The sequence below is a fragment of the Ictalurus punctatus genome, chromosome 14, assembly GCF_001660625.3.
Source record: "Ictalurus punctatus breed USDA103 chromosome 14, Coco_2.0, whole genome shotgun sequence".
Lineage (NCBI taxonomy): Eukaryota > Metazoa > Chordata > Actinopteri > Siluriformes > Ictaluridae > Ictalurus > Ictalurus punctatus.
Genome location: NC_030429.2, coordinates 2,035,330 through 2,051,162, shown reverse-complemented (window position 1 = coordinate 2,051,162; position 15,833 = coordinate 2,035,330). Strand labels below are relative to the sequence as shown.

Below are 15,833 nucleotides of genomic sequence, written 5' to 3'. Positions count from 1 at the left end.
GACAGACTGGCATCCCTGATGTCCAGGGTGTATTCCCGCCTCATGCCCAGGGTCTGGATCTACCGCAACCATGACAAGGGTGAAACTGCAAATGAATGAGGATCTGTAAAATTCATTCGGGATGGAGAAAAGGCTAGAGCAATACGATTGCGTTATTAGGACTCATGTATCATGTATCATGTTTCCTATTTCCATGTTTCAACTGTTGAGTCGAGAGGAACGAATAGAGAGAAAAGAACAACTTCAAGTGTGACAAATTGAGCAAATACTCGTTCGTGTACAATAACTAAGAAACAGTGCAACCATTTCACTCCCAGTCCCAGGCCTATTTTCTTCATTGTTTCATCTTTCTAACTTTCACTAACTGTCTTTCTCCTTCTTTGCATTTCCATCATTGATATCAGTCTTCAGCATCACAGCAGCCCCTGCTTTTAATCATGTGTGTATATTTAGCTCCGTGTGTGTGTGTGTGTGTGTGTGTGTGTGTGTGTGTGCATGTGTGTGTGTAGGCAGCAAATTGTTTACTAAAGATAAATGGGTCTGGCGCCATTCCTCATAAAAATGAGGAATGAATATCCAGGCTGTAAAATCGAATGAATGTGTGCGGCATAGACCAACTCGCCACAGCACACACATCATGTAAGGATACCCTTTTGGACAAAGCCTTCGAGGAGGCGACCCCCCCTAGTGGAATGAGCCCTTATACCCTTAATTAGAGATGCGCTGTTTCAACACAGCATCATCTCTACTGTCGCCGCCATAGCCAATCAGCAGATGCTCTGACTTACGCCACTGGCCGGAGTGGTGGACGTAAGTACAGAGAGCCCTTACTGGACACAGTCGGTGCAATTTCTCTTGTATGAGGAACCGAGGAGGGCAGAAAGCCTGCAACACAACTGGCTTGGCAGCAGATGTAGGCACTTTAGGATACAGGAAGGCCTTGGCTAATCCAGGAGTAAAGTCAAGGCAAGAAGGGGCAACAGCAAACGAGATCGATCTCCTACTTGCTTGAGAGATGACAGGGCCAGCAGAAGAGCTACCTTTAGTGTCAGAAGCTTCTCAGAGGCTGACACTAATTCGTCACCTGACAGACCTTCCAGGACCACAGAAAGGTCCCAGGAAGGTATGCGTGGTCTGCAGATGGGCCTCAGCTGCCAGACACCACACATATTCCTCGAAGTAAGAGGATGTTGCCCCATAGAGGCTACATCAATAGGGGTGTGGCTGGCTGATTGTAGGAGGAGCCAACTCCACTGAGAAACATCCTTGGAAGAACTCCAGGACTGTAGCTATTGCACAGCTGGGTCTAGCTGACGTTCCTCACACCACGAGACAAAAAGTTGCCACTTGAGCGCATACAATTTTGTTGTGGATGGCGTTCTAGCATTCTACATGGTCTCTACAACTTCAGTTGTGAGACCAGAATCTATGAGCTAGTGCCCCTCTGGGGCCAGACCCACAGTTTCCATAGTTCCGGCCGAGGTTGATAAATCAGCCGTCTGGCTTGAGACAGTAGATGTTGTGGATGGGAATCTCAGAAGGAGTGCCATCTAGCAGGGATATTTGTCTCTGAGAACCATATTCGAGCTGGCCAATAAGGTGATACTAGCAGCAGACGTAGACTGTCTTGGCGAACTCTCACTAGAACTTGTGGGAGCCAGAGCGATTGGGAGAAAAGCATATAGATGTGACCTCGGCCACATGTGCACCATGGCGTCCAGCCCTAATGTGAGGGCGAACCACAGTGGGCAGTGTGTTGTCTCTTCGGAGGCAAACACATCCACTCCCGCTTGGCAAAAACTCCACCATATGGACTCCACAACTTGTGGATAGAGTCACCAATCCCTGGGCCTCAGCCCCTGCTTCAACGAGGATGTATGCCCCCACATTCCAGTTGCCCAGACTGTACATTGCACCCACTGACAAAACTTTCCCTCTGCCCAGAGATGAATTAGTTGTGCCTGCCTGAACAGGGGGCATGAACAAAATCCTCCATGGTGGTCGATATATGAGACCACTGGTGTGTTGTCTGTAAACACATGGTGACCTCTCAATTGAGGAAGAAAGAATTTCAGTGCTAGAAATATGGCCCGCATTTCTAGGCAATTTATATCCCAGACCTTGAGCTAGACAGCCATCTAAGACCCCCAGCCCATGAGGGAGGTGTCTGTCATTACGTTCTTGCGCTAAGGAGACACCCCTAGAGTGTGACCCAAGGCTAGAAACCGGGGACACCTCCAAATTCTCAGAGCACGTAGGCATCGCCACGTGACACTGATTATTCTCAGAGGTTTCGTCCTCGGACAAAACCCCCAACTTCTCAGCCACCACTGAAACGATCTCCTGTGCAATAGGCCCAATGGTATGACGTTGGCTGCTGCTGCCATAAGCTCCAACAGTCTCTCAGAGAGACTGGAGGGGATGCCAGGATCCAGCTTTATCTCGCCCAATGTTGATAGGATTGACCCTATGCATGTAGGGGATAGAAACGCCCTCATCATAGTAGAATCCTTATAACCCCTAGAATAGTTGTCCACTGCACTGGTTAAAGCATACTTTTCTGGGGTTCAACCTGAGCCCCAAAGCTCTTCATGTGGGCGAGAACAACATCTCAATGTTGTAACCGCCAGTTCCCTGGATCATGCTAGAATTAACCAGTCGTCCAGGTAGTTTAGTACATGGATGCCCTAGAGTCACAATTGAGCCAGAATGACATCTATGCATTTTGTGAAGGTGCAAGGGGATAAAGCTTGCCCGATGGGAAGAACCCAATTTTGGTATGCGTTGCCTCCAATGCAAACCCCAGGAACTACCTGTGACTGGGCAATATTTCTATGTGGAAATATGCACCTTTTAGATCTATCGTCACAAACCAGTCCTCAAACTGAATCTGTGGAACGATAAGTTTGGGCGTCAGCATCTTGAACCTGTATGTCCAAAGAGTACAGTTCAGATGATGCAGATCTAAAACTGGCCACATACTCCTCTATTTTTTGTGAACCAGGAAATAATGGCTGTAAAAACCTCCCTCCCTCAGGGAACAGGGTACATGTTCTATGGCTCCTTTGTCCAAGAGGGATCTTACTTCCTGCACTAACGTCGGGCTCTGGTCTGTGCTGACTACTGTGGTGAGCACACCTCTGACCCAGGGGGTTGTCGAGCTCTGAACTGGACCCAGTAACCCTTTTCTACGGTTGACAGAACCCATGGAGACACACTTGGCAGTAGTTTACACACAGCCAGACGGTCTTTTAGTGATGTTAACTTTTCCATATGCTATTGGAGTGACAGCATCAGATTTTCGTTGCCCTGTAACTAAGGGAGGCACTGGGGGCTAACTGCCCTAACAACCTCATGTTCCCTGATATGTCCCTCCATGTCCCCTCAGGACCGCTCCTCTTTTGTCTGCTTGGCCTTTATGAATATTCTCAGATCAGGCCTAGTAGCAGGCTGCAACTGTGGCCGCCCGGTTCCACTGGCTGTCTGCGGGGGTTGGTGGGCTGCCATACTCGCCTTCTGTGCCTCCCTTGCACTAGCGCTGGACACAACAGGGAAGGAACTGGCTGAATGCCGCCGTATGTCGAGCTCACTCAGCATGTCTGCTTGGTAGGCCTGCAACACTGCCATTGTCTGCAATGACCCACAAGCAAGACCCACTACTGCATAGGCCTTGCCCATCAATGCCACGGTTGCTTTTCATGGCTTGGATGTCAAAGCCAGCCCCACTAAATTACCTGCCGTCGATGGAGAGAGGTAGCTCACAAGCGCCTCATCCACCTTCAGTATAGCTAAATAGCCATGCCATGCATAAGCCGTATTTATAACCCCACAATGTCAGATTATTTGGCCGTTGTGGGGTTATAAATATGGCTTATGCATGGTTTTCCCCCAGAAGCCTGATATTTTGTCATGCACTTCTGGAAAAAAAGTTTTCTGCAGTGTGAGGGATTTATTTCACCAGGGAGAAAAAAGCTCATCCAGCCTTAGTAATCACTTCAAGCAGCTCGTTATATGTTGCTCTCAGGTTTTAGCACACCCTTCTGGCTCCTCGGAATCAGAGAGAAATTATCATTTTTTATTGTTGTGTGTGTTTTTTTTTTTTTTTTTAGGCTTTCCATAGCGGGAGGAGGAGTCGCGACACGAGCTCCAAAATCCAGCAGAGAGCCAGACCCGGAAGACAGAGCAAGAGATCTCCGGCTCCTCTTCCGGATCCATACGAGATCCCCCGGACCTGAGATGGCTAGCTGCCTCGGCACCGGCCGGCCCAGATCTGCGAGGCTCCGAAACACAACTCAATTCGGCTTCCGAGAAGCGAGCGAGTCGAGAACTGAGCTACCTAATGTAAGGCGATCACAATGTGCACAGTCAGACCTCTCAAGGGCTGCCGTGGCGTGCTCCATCCCTAGACAATTCACACAGAAAGTGTGCAGTCCTCCCACTTCCTGAATTCTCTCACTCATTCTTTTTTTTCTTCTCTTTTTTTAAAGGGATAGAAAAGTCCAGAGATTTTGAGAAAAGATAGATAGGAAAGAAGCATCTTTTTGTTTTTGTTACACAAAGGACGACATGCAGTCTCGCTGAAGATAATAAGGCGGACGGCGCAGTTCACAGGTGTCGTTTATATATCACACAACGCGCTTAATTGCCACGTCACCTGATCACGGCAGACCTATAAAAAGGCATGATGTTACACAAGCTTCCGATACCAGTCACGTGCAAGGGCACTTCCCACAGCGTTCAGCTAACGCAATGTGAAGTTCCCTTTGAAAGGGAACACGTTTTTGTATGATTATAATGCTAAAAGCTCTGGAGCTCAATCAGCTCGACCAAAAATGCGCTTGTATTTTAATATATTGGTTCGGAATTCACTGTGTCCCTGACCAGATTAAAGTGGTAACCGGAAAGTACAGTAAATGAATGACAAGTCCCATATTTTAAAGAAATATCAGAAAATTCAGTGCCTTCACATGGATGTGAAACGTCAAGCAATGGAAAAACCAGGCTGTAAAAATCATTTGAGGTGGAAAAAAAGATCAACGAACGTTTGACCTGAACAAACTGAATCTAGGGCATTAACAACACTCAATCTGTGAGCTCAACAGTGTACAAACATGTAACTGAATTTACTTAGAAACTGCTTAGTTAATATTCATGATTTTCTCCTATTACTTATTCTTCCATAAACTGCTCTGATGTCAATTAGGCTATTTAAATTTTAATTAAATCCTTTTGGAGTTGAATATTTTGGTGCATTTCCCCATCCCCATTTTCTGTCTTGCATCTTAAACAGGTTTAAAAATGACCTTGTTCTTAATATATATGAATTCCAGATTCAGAAAATGATCATTTTTGTTGTTATATTTCTGAACCATTGGAGGCGTTAATATTCATCATGTCAAATATTTTTAAAGATTTTATTTTAAATATCAGGCCATGTTCCCAGCTTGTGATACTACTCGAGATGGTGATGGTGACGCCACCCTGAACTTCACTTCCAGAACTTGACGCCATCCAAAAATAAATGATCTCCATTCAAATATTATAAAATATAACTATACAAACATAGTCTCGGTAGCAAGCCATTAACTCATACAGGTTTTACATTTCAAGCATTGTGAAATCAGGTTTTGGTTCTGTGGTTCGGTTTTGGTCCTGATCTTACCAAAGCGAGAATTACAAATCCGCCATCCCAGCCAAGCACAACAGATGAAAGTGGAGAAACATTCAAAACAGTCTTTACTACCAATTGAAATATTCTGAACATTTGCAATGTCTCCGTTCTTCAGCAGAAATCTGACAAATTTGCAAAAACGCAATCATAACTTTCATGCGACATTAAAAAAGATGTTAACGAATTTATTATAGATGAAATTAATAGACATCAAAGGCATTCTGTGTGGATCTTACAGCATGTCAGGCTTGAATAAAGAGAATGCATAATCCACTTGAAATTAATCTGTAAGCCTCTAGATTTCACAAGCAACTGCTGCGTGATAATAAATTTGTGTTCCAGGATGCTGTCACACATGCTACACATCATCAGTGATGCTTTAATAGAAGCTTTACGAAACCGTCAGAATTTAATTAACACAGTCCCTGTTAACTAAATTTAACTCCGTATGAGTTAATTGAACACAAGAGATATTTATTTTGTTGCGGTCTCAAAATCCCTGAGCAACTCTCAGAGTCACTTTCACTGGAACAAACCTGGCACCTGGCCACTGGGAAAATGCACGCGCACACACACACACACACACACACACACACACACACACGGATAGGGCAGAGCCTCCAGCTTTGCACTGTTGCCCATTCCTATGAAAGCAAATGTTTGTTGGCATTGAAGGTTGTGCTGTTTGTGACCTACACTGTCCTCTGCCACTACTAATTGGTTCAAAGCACAAGCACACACACACACACACATGTTTGCCTTACTATCCTTATGAGGACCTCCCATTGACATAATTAATATTGGAGCTAATTAATGCCTACACCTACCTCTAACCCTAACCTTAACCTCAGAAACCAAAAGGAAACCTTTTAGGCCCTTTAAGATTTAAATTTTTCTCATGGGGACCAGACAAATGTCCCCAGAATGGACGTATATCTCTGTAGATGTCTGACAGTGTCCTTTAAAAATAAAAAATAAATGTGTATAGCTGATCAGATTGGTAGGACAGTGATCATTGATAGGACATAGGAGATAATTGATCAGTGCATCTTAAAGGGTTTCTAACTGTCTTACTGTTGCATAATTTTCTTAAAAACAACTGGTCTGTGTTTCGCTTTAGTAGCAGTATTTCAGAAAGAAAAACTCCTTTTTGTTTCCTATAGATGGTCTCCCAGTGTGACCAGCTTAGCCAGGGGTTTTGGCGGCTGGTAACTGATCCGTTTAAGCTGGATTTTTTAGCAGGGCAGTATAATAGTAGCAAGGTTATGATCAGTAGTTTGCACGTTTGCCTCGCACCTCCTGGACTGAGGGTTCAAATCCCGCCTCCGCCCTGTGTGTGCTGTGTGAGTTTGCATATTCTTCCTGTGCTTCTGTGGTTTCCATCAGGTACTATGGTTTCCTCCCCCAGTTAGGCTGATTGGCATTTCCAAATTGTCCATAGTGTGTGAATGTGGAGTGCAATTGTGCGACACCGTCCAGGGTGTCCCCTGCCTCGTGCCCCGAGTCCCCTGGGATCGGCTCCCCCATGACCCTGTGTAGCATAAGTGGTAGAGAAATTGGATGGATAGATGGTATGCCTAGAGAAAACAAGTTTAAAAAGACAAAGAGTCAGTGATAGTTGGGTAAAAGGGATAGGGGTGCCATATCAGGAGGACCGGAGTAGTCTTGCTGAGTGAGAGGTCTTCGTGTGGAAGTGGACTAGATTTTGCAGTAACCCACTGCTCTTACAGTCAACCCTGTCTGTAATTCCATGTGGGGCATCACAATTCAGAGCCTTCAGGCAAGATAGGACAGTGTTTATTCCTCCACGAGTTATTTTTATGGCTTGAAAAGTCCTGTCATCTCTTTCTTGATCCTTTCCCAGTCTTCTTCACTTTTGTGCAATGTCCTCCCACACCTATTGTTTTCTGTTTGGCAGAGAGTAAGCCCTTGAATTGTATTTTTCTTCATCTTTTCCAATAATACCTTCAGGTTCCTTGGGGTAAAAAGAACCCCTCCTTGGTTGTCTGACATGTGGTGTGTTGGTACAGAAGAATCACCTGGAGATCAGTTCACAAACTTATTACATGTTTGTTTTGGAAGCAGTCATGTTGTAATTAAAGTACAGAGTGCCATATATTAATAGATTGTGTTTTGCCAAATGCAATTAAATACCAAATACTTTATTTAGGCTCCTTGACAGGGGTTGTTGTTGAGCCAGCAACCTCAACTGTGAACTCTATAGTCAATGTCATAAATTTAACAAGTGAATAAGTCTGTATGTTGATTGATCTAAAGCAAAAAAGAAGACAGTGTTTACTGTCCATGATGTGAGCGGCCATTTTGATTTGATGTCACTTGCTGGAAATCTATTTCATCAAGTTCTATTGTGACATGGGAAAAAGAAAATACACCCTCCTTCAATTCTGTGTTTTTATCTACAATACGTTCTATCAGGGCCTAAATAACAATTGTGTGTAGTCATTACCTACTTCTTGCTTTCGTGAAAGAGTGACTGGGGGGGGGAACCTTCTCTCCAAAAAGAATATGGAGCATGACTTAGGTTTGCAACATTGGATCTGAGCAAATCACAAAAGTTCTGGAATGATATCCTTTGGACTGACAAGTGTGGCAAAAACCAAACACAGCTTATCACCACAAATGCATCATACCAGCTGTCAAACACGATGGTGAAGGGGTGACAATTTGGGCTTGTTTTGCAGCCACAGGTCCTGGGAAACTTGAATTCATTGAGACAATTCTTGAGACAAAAATGTGAGGTCATCTGTCCAGCAGCTTAAGCTGAGCCAAAATTGGGTCATCTGGCAGGACTGTGATCCCAAGCAAACTGGCACATCAACATCTGATTGGCTAAAGAAGACGAAACTCGAGGTGTTGGAATGGCCAAGTCAGAGTCCAGACTGCAAACATATTAAGATGCTGTGGTGGGATCTTAAAAGAGCTGCGCATTAACGGATATCCTCAAACAGCAATGAACTGAGACGAGTCGGCCAAAGAAGAAGACGGGGCTCCTAGAAAATAAACTCCTACAGATAAAATTCACTTCAGGTTATTGTTGCTAAAGGTGGTGCTAAGGTTGGTTTATTTTTTGGAAATAAAAAATTTATCACACACTAAAATATCTTGTGTTTTTTTGTTGTCACCTGAGGTCATTAGTTTGTTTATCGAAGATGGTGAGGACCACACTGTTATTTAGACCCTGATCAATAAAAACCGAGAATTTCAGGAGGGTGTTCTTTCTTCATCAGTATTTTTTATGGGTAGCTCTTAAGTGCTACTCTAAATTTATACATTTTATTTACAGTTATACATTACATTTATTTATCTCTTCCACGCATCATTCTTACACACATACATAGGACCAGTTGAATGTTTTTGTCCTCCACAGCAAGGAGAAAGAACGTCCTCCGAATCTCTCCCTTTACTTTCTCCACTCCTCTGTTATCTTTCTATAACATTGTTTTCATCTCCCTCTCTTGCTCGCTCTCTCTCTCTCTCTCTCTGTCTCTCTCTCTCTCACACACACACACACTCACTGTCTTCATGCACAGCATACTAATGAAGTAGATTTAAAAAGAAACTTTAAACTTTACAATAGTGATTTTGATAAGAATGTATTTATCATTAAGGCAAATCTCTCTCTCTCTCTCTCTCTCTCTCTCTCTCTCTCTCTCTCTCTCTCTCTCTCTCTCTCTCTCTCTGTGAGGCTGTTCTGATACAGTCCCTGACCAGTCCTTTGTTCTTCAGATTTTTCAGCGTGTTATACTGCTGAAGGTGAACACTGTAGTCCATCACAGCTCTATGGGTGGAAATGAGATGAGCTCAGTGTGTGTCTCAGTCTCAAATGCTAGGCTTCAATAATTCTGTACCGTTAATCTGACATTAATTAAGTCTCTACTCCTCCCTCCCACCAAGCAAAAGCAGCTGCCTGTCTGCTTTGATATCAGCCAACACTGCTCATCAATCCAAAAGCAAAGATTATAATTTCCTGGGATTATAATAAAATTTGTATATTTCAGCTTCCTACTCCTCATTCTCTTTCTACTTTAAGTGTAGGCATACCTTATGAACAATATGCATAATTTTATTTGTTTTTAATGGAAGATTTTGTTATATTTAAATGACGTCATGGTTATTTATCAGATTCGTATCACTTTGGGGTTTCTTTGGGGTTTTTTTTTTTTTTTTTACACATAAGATAAATACAGCAAAATTGTCATGTATAACATTTGAGCAGCACAATCACTATTTTCTGGCTCTGAACATTCATAAAGTCTCTCTGTGTTGTGTTATTAATGTAATAATAAACACATTACACAAACCAAACCACTGCATGTGATCTCTAATTTCCCTCGGGAATGGCCATCTCATCGTTCCCTACCATTTCAACTCCACTAGTTCTCCATGGTGCTGAAAGTAATGAGAATCTTGTAGCCAAATAGGTGACAATAAGAAATATTATTGTCACCAGTGTTGGAACATTTCACCTGTGTTGTCATCTGTGCTCAGTAGGCGAGAGTTTACGACTCAATGTGAATTAGGCACACATCCAAAGAACTCCAGAGCATGAAGGATAGGTGCTTGACTCTTGCTCCTTATCAGCACGCTTCTCCATTACGCTGTTATTCCAAGCCATTACTTCCCCCCATTAGTGTACAGAAGCCTATTAGACGGTAGCAAGACCGCTCACAGGTACACATCACACCTCACTGCTCTCATTCCAATCAGCTTTCTGTCATGAGTTACACAATGAAGAAAAAATCCACTGTTTTGCACTGCTGCCACAAATCCACTGGGATTTAACTTTTCTTTTGTTTTTGGTCAGGTCCACTGAACATGGCTCCATGCAATACAAAACATGACATTTTATTTATACAGGCTTGACTTTTATTTACACTGTGTAAGAACCACATCAAAAAAAAAAAAAAAAACAGTTTTATTCAAAAAGACTGCTTCACTGTCCTGTGCTTTAGACCAATAAAGGGGTCTCTTTAAGGCTCAGATACTGTAAATGCTCCTGCCTTGAGCTGGACATTCTCATTTAACACATTATGGCATACTTTTCTCTGATTAACAGCAGTTATAATACTTTTAATAATCCAGGCTGAATCGCAACCTCACCTACATCTCTCTGCTCAGAAGATGATGAATTAATTCATTAATCACTTTATCACCCTTGTGCATATAACACGAGGATAAGGAGCCAGTGTGCCTATAATCTGTAAGTCTGAAAAAAATTTCTCAAAGTAGATAAGTCAATGAATGATTATTCTCCAAAAACTGGGAGATTAGCTTTAAGACATTAAAATAAGCTTTAGATAAAGATCTCGAAGAGTCCCAAAATATTAAGTATGTGCAGAAAATGAAGAGCCATGGAGGAAATCACAACTTGATGCTGATCTCTTCTTGTACCACTCTCCTCTATGAATGTTACTGCTGCTAAGGCATCCTACGAGGGAAAGCTGGACGCATCTGCATCAGATCTACGTAAGCTCCATGACATTTTCACAACCTTGCCCCTCTTTCTTCACCCTCCTCCCTGACTGCTGGTGATTTTGCCACCTTCTTGATTAGAACATTAAGATCTGCCAAACTTTCCCTCCTACCCCATTCCAGCAACTCTCCCACCTGCCCACTGGATCTCATCCCCTTCCATAATGCTTCAGACCATCTCACAAGAATTTCATCACTTTGTAAATAACTCCTTAATGTCTGGTCATGTATCAACTGCCTTTGCCATAGCAAGGGTTATAGACATCCTGAAAAAAAGCCCACACTAGACATCTCAAAAATCACCATCTACCAACTAGTATCACTTCTCACCTTGGACGTTCTGTACACAACGAATTGTCTCTCTTTCTTACCCAGAATGACCTCTAAGATCCTAACCAGTCTGGTTTCAAAGTGGTACACTTCACAGAACAGAGCATTGGAAAGTGGCACAGCATGGCAGAATATTGACTTCTTACCTGGAGAGATCAGGTGACATGAAAGGGTTCCACATCTGCTCCATGTAGGCAGACTGTTGATGGTACACAAGTCTCAATCATTGGTCCTGCTCTATTCTCCCTCTATACAGTACTTTCTCTTTCAGCAAGGTCATTTCCTCAGATGCTATTTCATGCCACTTCTATGGTGATGACACTCAACTCATCCTCTTCTTCCTCAGACAATCTGCATGGATCTCAGCATGTGTGGCGGACATGCCATTTCCCTGAAGCTAAATTACAGCAAGACTGAGCTGCTGTATATCACTGGAGATGAATCCCCATATCAAAACAATGTTAGAACTTCAAGAACTTTTTGATCACACCATCTGACAATGCATGCAACCTTGAGGTAGTTCTGGACAAACAACCTTCTCTCATTCATATTGCTAACCTGACATTGTCATGCAGATTTCTGATTGAAAACATCAATAGGGTCTGCCATTTCTCTCCACATAGAGCTTGTTTAGTTGCTTGTCATCTCAAGATTGGACAACTGCAACTTGGTCTACCCTTGGGTACTATCTGGCCCTTGTAACTCTGTCACTACAAACACAGCATGGCTGCATTCACTCCAGATGTTTCCTGAAGCTACGCACTTTTCAAACACTATTGCTTGCCTCCAAAGCCAAAAAAGGATCAGCACCCACCTGCATGAATGCATTTATCAAAACTCGTTCTACTGCACATTCCCCTCGAGCCTTAACACAGCTCGACTTGACCCACCTTTAGGATAAACATATTAGGATAAACGTATTAAGATAAACGTCCCCTTCAAACAAAGACTGACAACCTACTTCTTCACTAAACACTTAAAGGAGCACTAATACAACGCTTCATTGGTACTTGATGTACTGACATCTGCCAAATGCAGTAAATGTATACCGTATACTCGATCTGTCTGTCCCACTGTCCTTACACTAATTCTTCTCGATGGAAGATTTGACATGAACAGAAATGTTTTTCAGAAGGTTTTCAAATGGCTTTACAAAAAAATTATTTATGTGAGAATTGCACATGCAACATGGAGTTTGAAGGTGTCTCAATTACACTCAATTGTGAGCCTGAACTTGTATGTCTTGGTTCGAACATGGATCAGTATTAAGTCCAGCATCACTGGCTAACAAAGAAAAAAATCGCATTTTTGGGAAGCCCAGAAGCAGCTATGCACCTCATCTCTGAAGATATCCCCGTTGGTGTAACTTGTGGACTGAAGTCACCAGCTCTGAATACATGCCTGGGTGGTGAATAGTTTTCACAATGATATACTTCTGAAGTGACAAGTGAAGTTCATATTCCCTGTTTGTCACCCGACAGATGTGAGTAACTGGGTAAAATAATTTTGGATGAACTGCTCTAACCTTGTGTTATTGTTAATATCTTTTCCATTTCAACGATCCATCCATCCATTTGCTGTATGGCTTATCCTATGCAGGGTTGCAGGGGAGCCTGGAGCCTATCCCAGGGAACTTGGGGCATGAGGCGGGGGTGAATGCGGTGGACAATTTGGGAATGACAATCAGCCTACAATGCATGTCTCTAGACTGGCGGAGGAATCAGGGGTACCCTGAGGAAACCCCTGAAACACGGGGAGAACATGCAAACTCCACTCAGGCGGAGTTGTGAAGCAAGCTTGCCTAATAAATATATTAAACTGTCACTAATTAAGTGCAGCTCTATTTTTGAGCTTGTTCAAGGTTTCAGGTTGCTCCAGATTTATTGAATTAAATCTTAAATATTACATTGTTTTGTAAACTGTATCTCTGGCCTTGTTTTATTGTATATCAGAGGATCCTGCTTGATGTACCCTAAGGGTGAGGGTGTGATCCCTTTACCACTTTACCACTGCTCCACTGTGGGACCCCTACGTCAGACACGGATCGACTTTTTCCCATTAAAAATATACACGTTACTCTCCTTAGAGTAACTGCTTCGCTGCATCTCTGGCATTCTATTACCTCAGTTTGGAGATGTGCTGTAAGGGCCTGCAGTGCATCTGAATGTCGAGACACAGGCATGCAGTTTTGTGTTCAACACTGTATTCCCTAACAATAATGATTGTAATTATTAAAAGTCTTTAAATGGGAGTCATGAAACAAAGCAGAGGGGAGGGGAAAAGGAAAAATTCAGTCCCTATTAACATGAACAGACTAAACCACTTTCCTATTTGGGGACATGCCAAGCGCTGATATACTTGGCATCCTAGACACATACGGAGGATTACTGGTGTCTCCAATAAGAAAACACAGGAATTTAACTTATTTACTAATTTAGGATGATTTTGAGGCGTCTTTCAGAAAGATCAGAAAGTTAAATCTCTCCCAACGTTTATCTCCTGGGTTTTCTGTACTAATAGTCTTGTTCTAAGAGTTGCTAGTCAAACACTGTTTCATTACGCACTCACTATATGGTGATGGTAAGTGTCTCTTTTCAGTGTAGGCATCCACTTAGTCTCTTTTGTATGGATGGATGAAAAAAGTTTGGTTTGGCTGGAGTGACTGTGGTAGGATAGCAAATAACTATAGCAACAGCAAGCACTTTGAGGCCCTCTTTCTTGACTCTGTCTACTTCTTTTACATTCTTTTATCTAAGCAGCTACTTATAACTCTGTGAGTCTCATTCAAATCAGCAAAGACCCAAATTATTTCCACTATATATATATATATATATATATATATATATATATATATATATATATATATATATATATATATATATATAGGGATTACATGTGCTATATGAACTATATAGAAAGCTGTATTTACTGTATGTAATACAAGGAACTTTCATATCTACTCAAAAACAAATACTTTTGAACTAGAATATTTTCTAGAGATAAAACATTCACAAGCACTATAAAGAAAAACATTGGATGCGGCTATAGCGATGTGGCCAGTGATAAGAAAGAGCGTGAGACACTTTTTCATTACTGCTCTGAAATGTTCTTCTCTATCTCCCTCAGACAAGAAACAAACAAACCTATGCTTTTTTTTTTTTTACTGATTATAGTTCAACTGCTACAAAGCATGACATTTAAAGCAAATGCTTAAGCACCACCGATGTAAGAGGACGTTACTTCAATACATGCAAAAAAAAAAAATCAAATAAATAACAAATCAGAAACAAGATTATCTGTTCTAATTTCACGGTGCACAAGCAAGCTACTTGATCCTTTGAAAAATGTTCATTCATTTACTTTTTACAATGTGCCAAAGAAAAGTTTGCACTGTCTTTAAGAGAAACCATCTTGGCTAACAAGTTCGTGCGATAACAGTGAAGAAAAAAAAAAACCCTGGAATGAAAACACACTACTGAGTTGTCTGGCTGATAAAAGTTGACGAGTCTCACATTTGCAATTACAGTACGGACGTATTCATCCCAATAGTCATGCCATATCATTTTTCATCAGGATTAAGCTTCAGAATAAGTCCAGCTTTCCTCTTTGGACTTTTGGTTTACGCAGAAGCTTGTTCTGCAGGGCTGAGGAACCGACACACTTGGGATACCGACACACTGGCAAGCCTATAGACCATAGAGATTCTGTCTGACCACAAATCTCTTCCGAACACCTCTACCTGTCTCCTTCATGCTCACAGATGTCTCGACGTGATGTATTCAGAGCACACAGCTTTCTTCAGGCTCTCCGGTGAATCTGCTATCTCTTCTCTCTCTCTCTCTCTCCTCTCTCGCTCAATTCCTGTCCCAATGCTCCTCCCTTCTACTTTGAGCTCTTGTGCATGGTACTTACTTTCAAATGGAGGTATAGTTCACCAGTTCCTCAACCGAAGTAGTTTATCCCCTTTCTTTTCATGCACTTTGCGTTGGATTTTGGCTCTTTGTTGCTCTGCCTCTCTTACACATTCACTACTTTCGTCTTGCGAACTCTGTCTCGTGAAACCACAGGGTTGTGCTTATAGTATATATGTGTGTGTGTGTGTGTGTGTGTGTGTGTGTGTGTGTGTGTGTGCGTGCGCAGGAGAGAGACAGAGTAGTGGGGGTTGTTGTATTTGGGTGGTGCCTCGGGGGGTGAGTGCTGAAAGAGCAGCTCTCATGCTCACACCCTCATTAACACAAGGTCACCCAAGAGATGGCACAAATAGAAGGAAAAAAAAGAGACAGGCAGGCAAATTTGAAAACTGACAATCACACACAGACAAAAAGGTCATGCTGTATGG

General features: G+C 42.4%; 1 protein-coding gene across 3 annotated transcripts in view; it reads right to left on the bottom strand.

The window, feature by feature from the left end:
- ptn (pleiotrophin) overlaps nucleotides 1-15,593 on the bottom strand; it is a 39,471-nt gene extending 23,878 nt beyond the window's left edge. The window contains exon 1 of one of the 3 annotated variants that reach the window (XM_017485996.3): nucleotides 15,407-15,593. The gene's annotated coding sequence lies outside the window, so the exon portion shown is untranslated. The other 2 variants (XM_047159865.2, XM_017485997.3) reach the window with 2 other exon arrangements.
- Nucleotides 15,594-15,833: the final 240 nt, after the last annotated feature.